The sequence below is a fragment of the Macrosteles quadrilineatus genome, unplaced genomic scaffold, assembly GCF_028750875.1.
Source record: "Macrosteles quadrilineatus isolate MER2022 unplaced genomic scaffold, UCM_ALF_1.0 Scaffold_2__2_contigs__length_208266976, whole genome shotgun sequence".
Taxonomy (NCBI): Eukaryota; Metazoa; Arthropoda; class Insecta; order Hemiptera; family Cicadellidae; genus Macrosteles; species Macrosteles quadrilineatus.
Genome location: NW_026542595.1, coordinates 111,458,222 through 111,476,371, shown reverse-complemented (window position 1 = coordinate 111,476,371; position 18,150 = coordinate 111,458,222). Strand labels below are relative to the sequence as shown.

Sequence of the window (18,150 nt, the reverse complement as noted above, 5' to 3'; positions counted from 1 at the left end):
TCGTCAAAGCGAAAGTAAAACATGAAGATAACAATTTGGGTTTCGTCATGTTTGCTCGCCTCTCACTGAAGATGATCGTACAGCTTAGGGGTGATGTCCATCAATAGAAGTACATCAGAATACACAATCTTTACCTAAGAAAACGACAGTTGTGTCTACAAACTCATTAAACAACAAAACAGTCCAATATACAGGGTGTCCCGTAACTCTCTGGACACTTGTACATAGCGTTATTCCTTAGGTCAAGACAAACACATTTCACCATAGGAACATGGGTCTGTGGTGTCTAGTTTACCGACTGTCTGCATTTATGTGTTTTTTACATAAACATTAATAACTCCTAAACGGTTTGAGATACAGCTTTGATATTTTGCAAACATGTTAACCTTATTAAGACCTATTATCGTTAGAAATTATACTAAAAAATCATTATCCGTTTAAAAAAGACGGCTATTTAAAATATTTGATGCCAAATTTCGCGAAAACCGTTAACGTTTTTGTCTCATGCAATTTTTTTGTAAAGTTAACGGTTTTCGTGAAATTTGGCATCAAATATTTTAAATGGCCGCCATTTTGAAACGGATAATGATTTTTTAGTATAATTTCTAACGGTAATAGGTCTTAATAAGGTTAACATGTTTGCAAAATATCAAAGCTGTATCTCAAACCGTTTCGGAGTTATTAATGTTTATGTAAAAAACACATAAATGCCGACAGTCGGTAAACTAGACACCACAGACCCATGTTCCTATGGTGAAATGTGTTTGTCTTGACCTAAGGAATAACGCTATATACAAGTGTCCAGAGAGTTAAGGGGACACCGTATTGATGCAATTTTACACAAGGCATTTGTACACAATTGCCATCTAATAGGTTGTTAGATAGGATTTCTAGGTTGCTGTGGCAATTCAAAAAATATCCCTCTGCCTTCAGTTTTACAGAATCAACAAAAAAGTCCTAACATTTATTATCCTAACATTTATTATCAGGTATGTGTTCAGCTAATTGATAGTAAACGTTTCATGAGGCCTTCAAATATTTAAACGTCTAACTGTGTGTAACTATGTGTAAGTGTAAATAGCTTATTACAATGATGAAGACAGGCATGTGAAAAGAATATGATACTTTCTTGAACCTAGCAGATGACAGATATTTTTATCTCCTAAACCGCAGTTGTCTTTTGTATATTGAAGAAATATATTTGTAAAATTTAGTAAAAATACAGCAGCACAATACAATAAACAAGACAGCAGTTATGTCCAATAAAAGTAAAATAAAATAAAAAACAGCTCGGAACTTCGGTCCAAGAGGTCCCAGGTTCAAATCCCCCAAATCACCAATGTATTTGATCTAAGTGATAATGCAGCTACCCCTCAATCTAGCCTGAAGTAATACGAAAAACAATCCCGGACTCGTGCCTAGCGTCCTAGAAAAAAATCAAAATAACTGAGGTAATTAATAAAGCATACTTCACGTGTATCTAGTACTTACAAGCTAACAAGGTGTATAAAGTACAGATTGCGACAAGTATCCCGCAGCAAACGTAGTAAACACAGTTTACACATGTAGCAACAAGGTCTCGTTCCTCGCGGGTCATCTGATAGTTGCTGAGGTGTTGCAATGCTGTTGCACTTCCCCTCATATTGTAAAGAACTACTTTAACAAAGGATTTACAAATGTAATACATTTTTAAGCGTTTTAATTCCTATAGACTCTGGTTCAGAACCGTTTTCCACATAACTTTAAGCTGTGTCTAGAGGGGGCAAGAGCTCATCATTGAAATAAAATCTCTTCGTGATTAGCGAGGATTGAACCTGAGGCCTTGTGGGGCGAACTCCCACGCTCTACCACTAGACCAGATTGCTCCCCAACTTTCCTCATTAAATTGAGTATCTTCACTTTGGTCACTTGACAATCTTCTACAGCAAACACATTATAAATTATAACAGGTGGTTATACAGTATTGGACACATTCTACTAAACCAATTTCTGCTACTTTCCTGTTAAAGGGAACATTCACTATTATCGATGATTTTTTCTCGATATATCGATATTTTTGTTTACCGATCCATTACATATTGACAACTGAACTGTTTAGGCTAAAATAGTCTATGATATGGATTAAGAAATGAAACTGTTGTAAGCTAACCTAACATAACCAACCAAACTTGCTGTACTATTTAAAAACTCCTTTTGATAACAGAAAAGGCAAGTTAAACATGGAATGTTACAAAGCTAGTTTGGTTAGTTATATTAGGTTTTTTTTAACAGTTTCATTTCATTATCGTTTGTTGATACTGAACAATATTTATCGTAGTTGTCAGCTGATATGTTTCAATTTGTTAATATCGATATATAGAGAAAAAATCATCGATAATCATGAATGTTCCCTTTAACAGGAATGTACCCAATTTCTTTAATATTAACGATTTTTTGAAAAGCTCACTCCATTTAGATTTGCAAACATTAGTGAAAGTTTTGTTTGCTAGGATTTATTGTGGAAAACCCTGTTTTCCATCACTTACATTGAAAACGGGGATTTTTAAATTTATTTTTACTGGAGACAAATTTTGGCCGCCTTATTGAGTATTTTCAATAGTAATTTGTACTGAATTTTATTCTCTTTCAGAATATCACTACCACTTAGGTCGATTTCCTCATCATTTACCTACCTCATATTTTATAATGGTGAGAAAATACTAAACTACAGATATTTATTAAACATTGTTTAACTAAATGTTCAGTTCTACTGGACCGAATTTATTTATTAATTGATAAATTGAAAGCTTCAACCGTGTAGATTCGCAAATAATTATGAAAGTTTATTTTTTTTTAAATAATATAGTAGCTAATTTTTGTATTATTATTTCCTAGATTTTCCTTTGTTTAAATTTTTTGTTTATAATTTGCATTTGTGGTTAAAGTGTATTTCTTATGTTATGTCTGTGTTTCTAAAGTTATTTGCTTAATCTGTACCATCAATTATTAGTGAGTAAAGTAGTATATGAATTGCATAACCAATTGTTATTCTATACTTTATATCATAATAAGAGTAGAAACATTTATGTTTTTAAATTTTCACTATGAATAAAAATTTTACATTAGTCAAATTAATGACTTTTGTAACGCACTAGACCCTTAACCTAACCTAACCAGGTTCGGCCCATGGCTGCCCAACCGTCATAAGCAGTCACAAAGTTCCGGAGGTGATTAAACAACACAGAAATTGCAAAATACCATTTAATCTCAGTCAAAATATATATATACAAGTACAATTACAAATCATTACAAGTTACAACTAGCCTACTCAATATTTGTTGGTAAAAAATTAATAAATTCAATTACCTACATAAAGATTACAGAATGATATTAAAAGGTTAGGCCTACAAAATAGGTGAAAAGTTCACCTTAAACAGTTGAACGATTAACGATCGAGCGTAAGTCGTGACATGAAAATTTACAAAGTCAAAACGACAAGATTTCAAATAAAATGTTTAAGATTTAAATCAGAACCTAACTTAGGCACTAGGGGCAAATTTAGAATGAAAGGCCGAATAAGTAAATTTAGAGACAAAGATTAACCAATTGTGCCCACTAGGCCGGTCAAGAAAACTGAAATAAATTCTAACTAGGCTAGGCCGAGTATCAAAATTATTACACTAAGTTTAAATCACAAAGGAACTGCTGACACATTAAAGAATTAATTGAAAGGTGTTAAAAAAGACATTGGATATTTGTGACAATTGAGGCTGGACCGAGGATGTCCCACACACTATTTAACAGTTTGACGAGTAGAACGGAACGTATCAAAATGGAGTTGAAATTTGTTAATTTGGCTAGTAACTGAGTCTGTAATAGGCCAGAGTAATAATGGAACAACACCACCTGGCATAACTGTAGGATGGTCACAGTAGGTAGGCTTCCACCGATGACAACCTGCGATGTGGCGCAGCATGGATCACCAATAGGATAGACAGCCCAAACTCCGGCAGCAGAGTCCAAACTCCGGCAGCGCTGTCCAAACTCCGGCAGCACTGTCCAAACTCCGGCAGCAGTAGCTTCTTACATGGTCAGCAGGATGTGTGTGTGTGTGTGGTCCTCGGTCCTCTCTTCATGGCCTCGTCACAGGTCTCAAATCAGGCTGGTGTCAGTCATAGCCGGGAGCCCTTTCAACATAATTCACATCCAATAATATCTTGTAAAACACAGGCCTACTTCAATTACAGGTTAAGGTAGCACCCTTGATTGAAAATCTGTACTAGGCCTAGGCCATAGTTTGACTCTTGAAGAATATGAACTTCAACTAGTTAGGCTAGTTTTGAACAAAATTCAGTCTTACTGGTAACAAGGCTTAGATAGTGTGAAGCCCTAGCCTACATCGTAAAACTAACATAAAACAGTACCACTTGCAGTCGTTACCCAAAAATTACTTTTACAACAAAATGACCCTACATATATAAGATAATACACTTAAACAAAGAAATTACACTTGAACAAAGAATCTACACTGGGACAAAGAATAGGCCTAGCCTATAATAAATTTCACATTTCTCTAAACCTAGGTTCGATTCAGGTGAGAGACCGTACAGTCCCAAGTCTCAGATCCAAGGACCTAAATAAATCGCTGAAAGTTTACTTGACTTAGAACAAAGTAATTACTCAACATAAAATACTTAAACAAACTTACCACAACTGAAAATAAAACTTTAACATTGTGGCCACACGTGGTAATCCTGCCAGTGTGTGGAGCAACAGAAAAAACTAACTCAATTGATTAATTAACGATAAAATCACTTACCCAACATAATCAATATTTACGAAGACATGTTTGTAGCTCGCCCCTTTGATGAACTTGAAGACAACATAGTGTCCGAAGACGACATGGTAACTTAAATTCAACTTCCAACGAGAAAAGGGGAAAAAGATGTCGAGCAGTAGACGTAACCCAAGAAGAAGACTGGCTGTAGCCGACAACCCAAACGGCCCCACAAAACCGGAAATTGACGAGAAAACTGGAACGTTGGAACGTTCGAGAACCTTCTAGAAGCTCAACGGCCTGCGAATGAAACAAGCGGACACTTCCGCCTAAAAAAAAAAACTTATATGTAATAGAAGACCTGAGCCGTCAACTCGCACGGCTCAACCTCCCCCACCAAAGGAGGACCTGGGGAACAGGGACAGAAACAAGAAAACACAGGGAAAGACGTCTTCTCCAAATTGGTGTTAGGGGGAACACCCTGGAAATCAGCGCTGATTGGTGACAAAACAAAGTAAAGAGACAAGGGAGAAAGACGTCCCAGGACCGGCAACTTGGGGCTGATCAGACCCCACGTTGCTAATCCCGCCTATAACCTAATAACTATTTCAGATCTGTACCCTTATACTCCTTCAGATGGGAAACATGAGCTTTTCGAAATTTCACTCCACTGAGTGGATCTACCAACAAAGCAGTGACAGGGGAAAGGAAGCGAGCAATTCGGTGAGGACCAGTCCAGCGGTAACATAATTTTCCAGCTTTCTTCTCAATAGCTGAGCTTACTGGATGAGCCAAACAGTACACCAATTGTCCTATCTTGAAGGGGTTCTCTTTTCGACCCACGTTGTACCTCCTCCTTACTCTTTCATGAGAGAGATGTAGGTTTCGTTTCGCAGCAGCCCAAGCTTCTTTAATGTTGGAGTCCGGAGAATCAGGAAGTAGATGGTTTATTTTCCAAATGTTTGACAGCGGATTATTAGGTTTGTATCCCAGCATGAGTTGAAATGGGATGGATTTGTGTCCCTCGTGCAGAGCAGTATTGAACGCCAACTGGAGCCAATTAAGATTCTGGTCCCAACAATCTTGCTTCTCAGCATGATAAGCAATTAGTGCAGCTCTAAGATTGCGATTAAATCTTTCAGCGTGAGACGGCTGTGGGTAATAAGGAGATGTGGTCACATGTAGAATACCCTGTCCAAAACACATCCTATTGAATATATGTGAGGTAAACTGACTTCCATTATCCGTCACAATGGTGGTAGGTACTCCAAAATGTTGGAACAAATGAGAGTGCAAAGCCTTTACGGTGCTCTGGGCGGTAGCTCGACGTAGAGGTATTAACCAAACAAATTTGGAGAAAGCGTCCACTGCTACAAGAAGCATGGTTTTGCCATCCTTGCTACGCGGGAAGGGTCCCACATAGTCTATGAACAGTTTCTCCATGGGCTTTTCGGCCACCTCAGAAGAGAGAAATCCCAATTTAGAATTTTGTGCTGGTTTGCTGAGCGAACACAGGTGACAGGCTCTTACTCGTCCCGCGATGTCTCTATCCATACCTTTCCATATAAACTGTTGACGTATTTTTGCTATGGTCTTTAAAATACCCAAATGTCCGCCTATTAAAGAGTTATGATAATACGAGAAAACCATGGGAATCAAGCTGCTGGGAAGGACGATCTTCGGTGATCTGTTGCCTCTTTGGGCACGACATGCCAAGACACCTTTTGAGAGGAAGTATGGAGGGTGTTCTACTCCAGCTTGCAGGTCCTGTAGAATAGGTCCCAACTCCGGATCCTTCGACTGATAGGACAATATATCTTCGAAAGCACTGGGGAAATCAACAAGTATGTTGCAGCACTGAATGTTGGTGGGTTCCTGTGGGACTCTTTTATCGGGATTGTTATACATACGTGACAACGTATCAGCAACAATGTTCTGAGTGCCTCGGACATGTTGGACCTTAAATTTGAAGGCAGAAATTTTGATAACCCATCTACCAATTTTCCCAAGTTGACGAGGGTGTGCCAGAAGCCACGACAAAGCTTGGTTATCCGTTTCCAAAAGGAATTCTGAGTGTTCTAGAAAACGTCGAAACTTGTCCACTCCGAAGACCACTGCCAAACATTCCAACTCGTAGATGGACGACTTCCTTTCACAGTCGGTGAGAGTGCGGGAGGCGAAGGCAATTGGCTGGCGAAACCCATCGATCTCCTGGGACAGAACTGCGGCAACCACTACTGACGAAGCATCCGTTTGAAGAATGAAGGGTTGGGCGAAATCGGGCATTCGTAATACAGGCGGAGAAATAATGGCCTCCTTCAGTTGTTCAAAGGCCTTTTGCTGCTCAATACCCCAAACAAACTTGGAACCCTTTTTTCGCAGAGAATTGAGAGGTGCCGTTAACTCTGCCGCATTTGGGATGAATCTACGGTAAAAATTTACCATCCCCACAAAACGGGAAATGCCCTTTCCGTCCTTAGGTGGGGGGAATTCTCTTATGCTCTGAGTACGTGCAGGGTCGATAGACACTCCCTTGTGAGAGACGAGATGGCCAAGGAAAGAAATTTGTTGGTGGCAGAATTTAACCTTATCTGGGTTTACAGTGAGACCAGCATGTCGCAACCTCTTAAGGACCTCCTCCACTTGAGTCATATGTGAATCGAAATCTTCGCTGTAGACTAATAAATCATCCAAATAGTTGAAGACACATTTGAATTTCAAATCATGAAAAATGGAATCCAGGAGTCTAGTCAAGGTCTGTGCACCTACTGCTAAACCCATCGGCACTCTCGTAAATTGGTACAAGTTCCAGGGAACGCAAAAGCTAGTAATATGGCGACTTTCCTTGTCCAAGGGGATCTGATGATAAGCAGCATTAAGGTCAAAAATACTGAAATATTTAGCCTTGGAGAACCAATCAAAGGCGGAATGAAGATCAGGCAGAGGAGTAGATTCAATTTCAATGCAAGCATTCACCTTACGATAGTCTACAACAAAACGATGTTTACCTCCTGGTTTGGGGACTAGGAAAGCTGGACTAGAATAACTAGACGTAGAAGGCTCAATCACTCCCTGCTGTAACATCTCCTCAACCTTCTTCCTCAATACCTCCATCTTTGGGGGTGCGAATTTATATGGGTGTGATCTAACTGATTTTGTGTCGGTTAATTTAACCTTATATTCTAATAAATTCGTTAGGCCTAGTTTTTCGGTGAGAACATCTGGGTATTTATCACAAAGTTGCGAAAATCGTCTCCGTTGATCTATTGGGAGATGGGCACATGGGTCTACCGGGTCCTTCTCCTCACACTCGACCTCCATGACCTTCAAAGCTACTCCTTTCGAGTCTACAAAAGGCACAATCCTCCTACGATGAAATGAAAAACGGCCCTCTGCTCTGGCCAAATCCAGAGTAAGACCGGTCCTCGAGATGAAATCTGCACCCAAAATACAATCCAGTGCCAAACCATCAGCCACCAGAAAACTCCACTCCCACGAAAATCCTTCTATTTTAAATCTAAAGGTCGATAAGGATTTTATGTTTAAGGGTTCACTGGAAGCAGTCCAACACCTTACTTCAGTAATTTCAGTTCGTCTAATTATTCGGCGTTCCTGCAATTCCTGGGCCAGTTCCTGAGATATAAGAGAATGGACAGACCCTGTGTCCAATAAGGCACGGAAGTGAAATTGTTTTGTGGAAATATTTACAAATGGAGAAACAGACGTTTTGGCTGAAAACCCTTGGCTAGCAACTTGGGCCAGGACAGAAGTTTCCGGATTTTTGGATCTTGATTTTGGTTCAGTAATATGTTTTGGCGTAGGCCTAATAGGAGTTTTTGATGTTTGAACAGTCTTCGGAGAGTATTTTCGTTGAAACTCTGGACTATATTTATTTACTAAGGGAGAAGCGCGGGACACTCCCCCCTTCATGGCCCGTTTTTTGGAATGAAATGAGCAGGCCTAGGACCAGGACAGTATCTACGAATATGACCTCGTTGACCACAGCCGTAACAAGTTACAGCACCTCCATATCTTCTCTGTGGTGGCATCTCCCTCTCACTAACAGCCATAACTCCTCCAATGCGCCTTCTAGGTTCTCGAGCTCTAAGCTCATCAGTGAACTCCATACTTCTTGACGTCACACATAATTTATCCAAATCAGCAAAAGAAGTCGGCCTCTCCGAAAATACTAATCTAGAGCGCTCCGTTGAGGTCATGGCACTCATTATCACCTCGATTTGATCCTTTTCTGTCAACCCTAAGCGAAGCAAGGTATGGGCATGTCTCACCGAGCTTACAAAACCTGCCAAGCTTTCGTTCTCCCCTTGTAGCCTATAGAATTTCTGTTGCTTCAACTGTTCTCTCAATCTCATGGGAAGAAAAGATTGCAATACTAACTCATGGAAAGCATCAAATTTGCCACTTGGATGCATATACTGGATTAATTTACCTAAGAGAGGCTCTCTACAGCAAGGATAGGCCAATTGTAATAAGGACTGGTCCGTCATTCCTGGAAAGTTTCTCAGTTGAATCAGACTACTAAGGAAATTAAGCAAAACGTTAACATCCAAGCCATCGGTAGCAGGGATCTGTTGTACCAATCCACTAAGCGGGTTAGGCAGCTTGTTGTAGTTAGGGGCGTTAATGGACGGGTTGCTTAGGCCAAAAGACGTTCCAGCTTGTGAAGTCAGATGAGATGTGGAGTCTTGAATTTGAGAAGCGTTGGTGGTTAAGACAGCCGACGGCTGCTCAACAGTTAGGCTAGGTTGGACCGTAGTAACTACACCGTCATCTAACTTCTGGACTCCTTGACTCAAAGAGCGGGATTCAAACTTGTTCACAATTTCATTGACCCTGAGAGTGGACGGTTCCGTAGTCATGGTTGCGTCGCTCATGCTAATTTCTTGTGAAGATTGACCGACAACTGGTTTTGACAACAAAGAGGCCTTAGAGATGGCTTCCTCGGACATACTCTCCATCCGCCTCAAGCTATCTAATAAATTGCCAACTCCGTTTGCTAGTGAGGAAATTTCGTCACTTTTAGCCGCTGAATCAGGATCTTGTCGCAGCGCAGTAACCCGACGATCAAGATGAAGCAGACGCTGAGTCACTCTTAGAGCTGCTCTACCATTGCCCTCCTTCAACTCTTCCACCATCGCCGAAAGTTCAAAGAATTTCTCCTGGCACACTCCCAGCTCAGTCTCCACATCCTCGACAAGTCCGTTCAATTCCACCTTATCTGTGTTTACTAACTTCCTCAACTGCTTTCTCATGTCAACCACCAGTTTGGCTGGCACTTCACCTCTTTGCTCAACTTCCCACACTAACTCATCCTTTGACAAATAATCAGGGTTCACTTTTGCCATGTTGAAAATAACAAGAAGACAAATTTACAAACAACAACTAAACTAATCTCGGGGCCTTCGAATTAATAACCTTAAATGCAATGTTGGGGCTCCCACCCACGATGAATCATAACACCAACCTAAGCTAACCTCTAAATATAACAAATGACCAAGAAAATATTACCTGAAAATGGACAATCAATGACATGAACAATAGACATATGAATCAATAAATAAACAACACTGATGAACAATAATAAACAATACACAATGCAACAACAATATTGATCTCCGCTCCCACACTGACAGGTTACTCCGGCTTCCGCAACTAAACAGTCTCCCACCTGAAAATCCCCCTCCAGAAACTCTATGACTGCAATTGACAAGGAAATGAGCAACCACGCTCTGCTACCATATGTAACGCACTAGACCCTTAACCTAACCTAACCAGGTTCGGCCCATGGCTGCCCAACCGTCATAAGCAGTCACAAAGTTCCGGAGGTGATTAAACAACACAGAAATTGCAAAATACCATTTAATCTCAGTCAAAATATATATATACAAGTACAATTACAAATCATTACAAGTTACAACTAGCCTACTCAATATTTGTTGGTAAAAAATTAATAAATTCAATTACCTACATAAAGATTACAGAATGATATTAAAAGGTTAGGCCTACAAAATAGGTGAAAAGTTCACCTTAAACAGTTGAACGATTAACGATCGAGCGTAAGTCGTGACATGAAAATTTACAAAGTCAAAACGACAAGATTTCAAATAAAATGTTTAAGATTTAAATCAGAACCTAACTTAGGCACTAGGGGCAAATTTAGAATGAAAGGCCGAATAAGTAAATTTAGAGACAAAGATTAACCAATTGTGCCCACTAGGCCGGTCAAGAAAACTGAAATAAATTCTAACTAGGCTAGGCCGAGTATCAAAATTATTACACTAAGTTTAAATCACAAAGGAACTGCTGACACATTAAAGAATTAATTGAAAGGTGTTAAAAAAGACATTGGATATTTGTGACAATTGAGGCTGGACCGAGGATGTCCCACACACTATTTAACAGTTTGACGAGTAGAACGGAACGTATCAAAATGGAGTTGAAATTTGTTAATTTGGCTAGTAACTGAGTCTGTAATAGGCCAGAGTAATAATGGAACAACACCACCTGGCATAACTGTAGGATGGTCACAGTAGGTAGGCTTCCACCGATGACAACCTGCGATGTGGCGCAGCATGGATCACCAATAGGATAGACAGCCCAAACTCCGGCAGCAGAGTCCAAACTCCGGCAGCGCTGTCCAAACTCCGGCAGCACTGTCCAAACTCCGGCAGCAGTAGCTTCTTACATGGTCAGCAGGATGTGTGTGTGTGTGTGGTCCTCGGTCCTCTCTTCATGGCCTCGTCACAGGTCTCAAATCAGGCTGGTGTCAGTCATAGCCGGGAGCCCTTTCAACATAATTCACATCCAATAATATCTTGTAAAACACAGGCCTACTTCAATTACAGGTTAAGGTAGCACCCTTGATTGAAAATCTGTACTAGGCCTAGGCCATAGTTTGACTCTTGAAGAATATGAACTTCAACTAGTTAGGCTAGTTTTGAACAAAATTCAGTCTTACTGGTAACAAGGCTTAGATAGTGTGAAGCCCTAGCCTACATCGTAAAACTAACATAAAACAGTACCACTTGCAGTCGTTACCCAAAAATTACTTTTACAACAAAATGACCCTACATATATAAGATAATACACTTAAACAAAGAAATTACACTTGAACAAAGAATCTACACTGGGACAAAGAATAGGCCTAGCCTATAATAAATTTCACATTTCTCTAAACCTAGGTTCGATTCAGGTGAGAGACCGTACAGTCCCAAGTCTCAGATCCAAGGACCTAAATAAATCGCTGAAAGTTTACTTGACTTAGAACAAAGTAATTACTCAACATAAAATACTTAAACAAACTTACCACAACTGAAAATAAAACTTTAACATTGTGGCCACACGTGGTAATCCTGCCAGTGTGTGGAGCAACAGAAAAAACTAACTCAATTGATTAATTAACGATAAAATCACTTACCCAACATAATCAATATTTACGAAGACATGTTTGTAGCTCGCCCCTTTGATGAACTTGAAGACAACATAGTGTCCGAAGACGACATGGTAACTTAAATTCAACTTCCAACGAGAAAAGGGGAAAAAGATGTCGAGCAGTAGACGTAACCCAAGAAGAAGACTGGCTGTAGCCGACAACCCAAACGGCCCCACAAAACCGGAAATTGACGAGAAAACTGGAACGTTGGAACGTTCGAGAACCTTCTAGAAGCTCAACGGCCTGCGAATGAAACAAGCGGACACTTCCGCCTAAAAAAAAAAAACTTATATGTAATAGAAGTCCTGAGCCGTCAACTCGCACGGCTCACTTTGCTATTCACTACATTGTTGGAAACAGTTTCTTTAGGAGTATCTAAATTTCACGTCCCAAATCATTCAAAATCTAGATTCTAGATACAATGATATCCGATCCGATGTAGTTGATGAAGTCAACTGGGACTACTATTGCCCCTTTCTTGAAGGGGATAACACACATAGACTAGAAGTACAAAACGCAACAGAATAATAGTAATCTAATGACTTAAGATGAGGAATATGCTGGTAACGTTGAAAATGAAGCTGCAGCAAAACATTTAACTGCCAAATAAAAATATATGCTGGGAACTTGGATTATTATTTAACCATTGGTGAAGGCCAAACAATCTATAACCACGATTTTTAGGAAAATTAAAAAAAATATCGCTACAAAAAGGCAGTTTTAACTCAATATTGTAACCGCAAAATGCACAACTGCACAAACTGTTGCACAATTCACTCAAACAATGAGCATGGTCAGCTGGCGAAGTGACATATGAATGTTGGTATGACTGTGCTGTTTCCGGTGTTGCATAAAACTGACACTTCCGGTGGATTAGTTGTAGACAGGGAAAGGAGGATATGAGGTTAAGACTGCACTGTGTGCTCCATGTAAAGATGATCGGAATGAAGGAAAGCCCACAACAGAGTAATGCAGAATGATTAGAGATGAATAACAGAGGTATGGAGTTAATGTTAAATTATGTGATAGCACACACATTGTTGAATTTTTTAAACGCATAACAATAATGTTTTTTATGAGAGAAAACTGATGTAATTAATTGCTGGTAAGGTAAAGAATAATAAATTCGCCTATTCTCATTTATTGACCTTAAATAACATTAATGTCAATTTAACTGGTAAAATAAAATTAAATCAAAAAAAGTTAACTGGTAACTGCCTTGGATTTTTTATTTTAAAAATTGTGGTCAAGTCAATACAATTTTTTTAGCCGCCATTTTTCCAATATGGCCGCCAACTTTGATTTTTCTTATGGAACACCCTGTATATCATGATGTATTCCGGTAGAAAATGCAATTTTAAGACGATTTAATTATTGTGATTTTTTTCATAAACCTAACCGTTTCAAAGATAATAATGGTTAAAGTTGTGAAATTTTGAATAGGTTTTGAATAAAACAGCATGCTTGCTTAGGCCTTTATCGAAACTCTTTCTTATGCCTAATCTTTAAAACTTTAAACATTATTATCTATGAAACCTTTAGGTTTATGAAAAAATCCCAAGAATAAAATCGTCTTAAAATTACATTTTCTACCGGAATACATCATAAAATACAGGGTGTTCTGTAAGAAAAATCAAAGTTGGCGGCCATATTGGAAAAATGGCGGCTAAAATAATTTTTTTGACTTGACTAAAATTTTTATAATAAAAAATCCAAGGCACTTACTATTTAATTTTTTTTTATATCTCTTATAGTTTTAGAATAAAACGGCTGGCACACTTATATCAATCACCCTGTATACATACAGTACTAAAAACGAGGGGTTTTAACAAACCACGTCAAACCGAAATACACATGCATTTCATATAGGAAAATTAGGTTTTTTGTTATTTCCACAAAAACTACAAGAGATACGGAATTAATTGTGTAAATTACAAAGTTGTAAGGAATTAAAAAACCTATTAAATGATGTGCCACTTGACATATATTGCTATTTGAAAATTTTGATCAATGAGCATTTGCAAATTTTCAAAAATAAACTTTTTTGGAATTTTTATCATTTCAAAAAAACCGTTACTTGTAGCATATCAAAGTAAAGCTAATTTCATAACGAGCAAGAAAATTCAACCGGAGAAGGGCTAAATGCATTGGTATAGGAAACACAGAGTATTACAAAATATAGATAAAAAAAAAATAAATAAAAAAATCAAACAAAAAATGCCGCCATTTTGAAACGAAAAAAGATAATTAATTTCTGTTTTTGCCAAAATGTTTGTCTATCAAATACCTTTAAAATTATGTATATTATGATATATGTTTATATTTGAAAATCCCGAGATTCGAACTAGTGACCCTCAGTTTTCGACACACCCTGTATTGGGAAAAAGTTAAAAAAAATTTTACGTTATTCCTTAGGGTCGATTTGGAGGGAAATCATTTTATTTCATCCTTGTAGGTTAAGCAGTTTTCCCGTTATCAATTTGAGACACCTCTCGTGAAACACCCTGTATCTTTTAGACTCAAAGATAGTTCCTGCTATTTATTCACAACACACAATTAAAAGTAGAAGTATAAGTGGTGGTTAGGTTTACGTTAAATTAATTTATTGCTTTGTTCAAAAGAATTATCAATTTTACTTGTTTAGCTAGCTAACCTTAAGTTCATAGTACAACTCATATATGTAATTGTTACTGTAACATCTATATATTAATTTGAAACTGTTTTTCTTTGTCATAGCTATTTTGAGAGAACGGCTGGGCGTAGAAACTCGGTAGAGGTGTCTAAAGAAAGGTATTGGTCTGTAGATGAGCCATCAAAAGAGAAACATGGTGAATTCCCTTGGGGCTCTGCCCCCGTGGCCTTTAAATTCCCATCCCATGTTATTCTTATGGAGGAAAACGGGGTTTTTGTCACAGCTAATTTGAGAGAACGGCTGGGCGTATAAACTTGGTAGGGGTCTCTAAAGAAAGGTCTTGGTCTGTAGATGAGCCATCAAAAGAGGAAAGAGGTAAATTCCCTTGGGGCTCTGCCCCAGAGGCCTTTAAAGTTCACTCTGCAATATTGTTTACATTTCGGCCATATGGATAATTTTACACTACTTTTATGAACCAGCTGTTAATATTAAAATTGTATTTAAAGGTCTACTGAAACTGTCAAAATTAAATGTTTACATTATTATTTATGATTTTAAATGGATTCTCCACTGCATGGCAAGTTTTTTATAGTTTCAACAAAATGATGAATTTATGATACGTTTGAAATGTTTTGTTCAAAAATCTATGCTTTATTGCTCTTAGAGAATTTTAAATTATGAAATAAGTGTGACTTATCAATTTCAAAGGAACATATAACTATTCCTTATCGGGGGTGCATATTGTAAGGTTGGCACTTTCCTTTTTTCCTACTTTCAATCACCATTTATTTTTTAATTCAAGAAAGAACACCTGAGATTCATTTATTGGTATAACAGTTTTTGATAATCGGGTTGAAAATTGTGTCATAGATGAGTACGTTGAGGATGAGAGCTGTGTTCAAGTTTTGGAATAGACTAACTACGAAGTCTATGGTTTTGGTAAAGAAGGTGAATTAATGTCAATTCAGGTATTTAAAAAAAAATGTGTACACAGTTTTTACTTTGATGTACACATGTAGCTAGGTTGAACAACGCATCTAAACCTCACTACATACAAAACATTCGGAAACATAAAAGTGTCATCACATCTCATCGCATTTGCATAATTTGTTACCAATGCTGGACTAGGTTATGGATTTGGTTCCGCAAATGTTCAAGATTTGTGATGAGATTTCCTACAATTATGGTTCATTCCAATCCACGAAATACATGCACAGCTTTATGTGATCTATATGGCCAAGGCAAAACTACCCCATAAGTTAATGAATTATCAAGTAAGAACAGGATGATTAAATACATGGGTCGATGTAGCAAGAGAAGGATTTAAAATTGCTGAGATCGAAGTAAAAATGTTACTGCTTTCTGGAGCATCAGATATTTTTATAAAAAAAATATGAAGATTTACTTATAAATCCGGATACAATCTGAATGATTTTCCTAAAGCAGATGGAATTAGTGGTTAGTAATAAATATTGACTCTTTCCGTAACATGATAGACTAATTATATGAACTCATTCTCCCATATAGTGAAAGTGGCTTTGGTTTGAAACAAACTCATGAACAAACAATTATGAGACTCCTAAAAAACCTTTTGGGCAACCTAAAGCCGATAAAAAGAAAGGTAGGAAATATTGTGTTAAACGAATTCATCAATCACGTTTTTTAGGGAACACAATCGTCATACTTATTATTGCTTATCCTCCCTTCATATATCTAAGATTATAATGACTTCACTCTATCCTACACAGTTTGCTGAATTTACATAAAACCTCAAGATTAACCGTCGATTTCGACGGGGTTCCACTAGTACTATTTATTTTAAGAATAATAATATAAGCATACACAATATGTATCAACATTTAACACGGTCTTTGCAGCAATATTTCTTAAAAACTATACGAGAAATATTTTAACCAATTTAAATACAATTCAATAACTTTTGCCATGGAGCTCATCGTCCCAATGTCGAAACCCAAAAACTATTTTTGTTATACTTTAACAATTAAATAATATTTGAGCGCTTCACTGTTGATATTTCAGGTCTGGTTCAGTTCAGTCAATACGAACAACATCTTTGAACACTATACTTTAGTAATTTCGCATAACACACTTAATATTCACAAGTATATAACCATTGGATACACGTTATCATTTAAGGTACATTACGTGCACATCTCTAACCATTATGTGAAGCCTGGTCATAAATTGAGCCATTCTACCCTACAAGGCGACAAATGATGAGTTGAGGTGTTGAAAGTGAGCATCATTATTGTAGTTATTACTTTGGAAGCGTCAAATCTTGGACGAGGCTGAGTTTACTAGCACGAGCGATAGTGGGGTAAGCTCTGTTGAGAACGTACGATATATTATCGGATGAAACATTAGTTCGATAAAAATATGGATAAACTATGTCTATGTCTATTAAATATTTTATTCTACATAAATGTTGAATGTAAATATTAATTTTACATAATGGGTCTAAAAAGGGGCATCCACCACTCTAAAAGTTTGGCGTTTAGGCTAGGTTAAAGTTCTGTTAAAAATATGGCAATGATAATGTTATGTTCATGATAATGACAAACAAGGTAACATTTACAAAATCTACCTCTTTCAAGCTCATTGGAAAAGAGGAAACAAATACAAATTGTTGTGTTTTAAAATGTTTCTTTTTGAAAAGTAACACAACAGGTATATTTTTTTATTTATAAATTGTCAAATTAACCTATGTTTTGACCTAAACTGAGTTAATCACACCTGGTATTTTACCTTCGAAATTTTTTATTCAAATTCAATAAATTAATCGGTACTTATCCAGCATAAAAACAATATCCGATGCGATTAATATATCGACATTATATTTCATTCAACGATATATCTAGGTTTTCTGCGAAACTGCACCCATCGATGATTGAGGTCCACAAGACTGATAACAGTGGTTTATACCGGAGCGTGACCCGCGTTGCAACAATTCCATAAACATTGTTTGTCCACTAATTTGTCGACCTCGGCTACTGAAAGTGTTATTAATTATCTATAATTGCACCTCAGTCACTATTAGTTATTGGTGAAGGCCGCAGAGTTTTTACGTTTCCAATTGAGAAGAAATAGGTAGCTTGCGTGATCCTTGCGATAGAGGTTTTTTGTGAGATATCGAATTTTAGATTTGTAGATGATTGTTTGTTTTGTAACTGATAGTTAGAGCTTATAAATTTTCTGATAATGCAACTCTAGTTTAAAATCCTAGTATTTAATGCATCAACACAACCTATATCAAAATTTAAGAGGTCATGAAGAAAACGCGTTTTAATC

The 18,150-nt window shown here is 37.5% G+C and overlaps 2 long non-coding RNA genes across 2 annotated transcripts; both read right to left on the bottom strand.

The window, feature by feature from the left end:
• Positions 1–3,226: 3,226 nt before the first annotated feature.
• Positions 3,227–5,033, bottom strand: LOC128987132 (uncharacterized). The gene is made up of 2 exons (XR_008490193.1): positions 4,799–5,033; positions 3,227–4,166 (listed from the first exon to the last, which is right to left on the bottom strand). It is a non-coding gene; the product is annotated as an uncharacterized LOC128987132 (long non-coding RNA).
• A 5,589-nt stretch (positions 5,034–10,622) lies between these two features.
• Positions 10,623–12,421, bottom strand: LOC128987143 (uncharacterized). The gene is made up of 2 exons (XR_008490195.1): positions 12,195–12,421; positions 10,623–11,562 (listed from the first exon to the last, which is right to left on the bottom strand). It is a non-coding gene; the product is annotated as an uncharacterized LOC128987143 (long non-coding RNA).
• Positions 12,422–18,150: the final 5,729 nt, after the last annotated feature.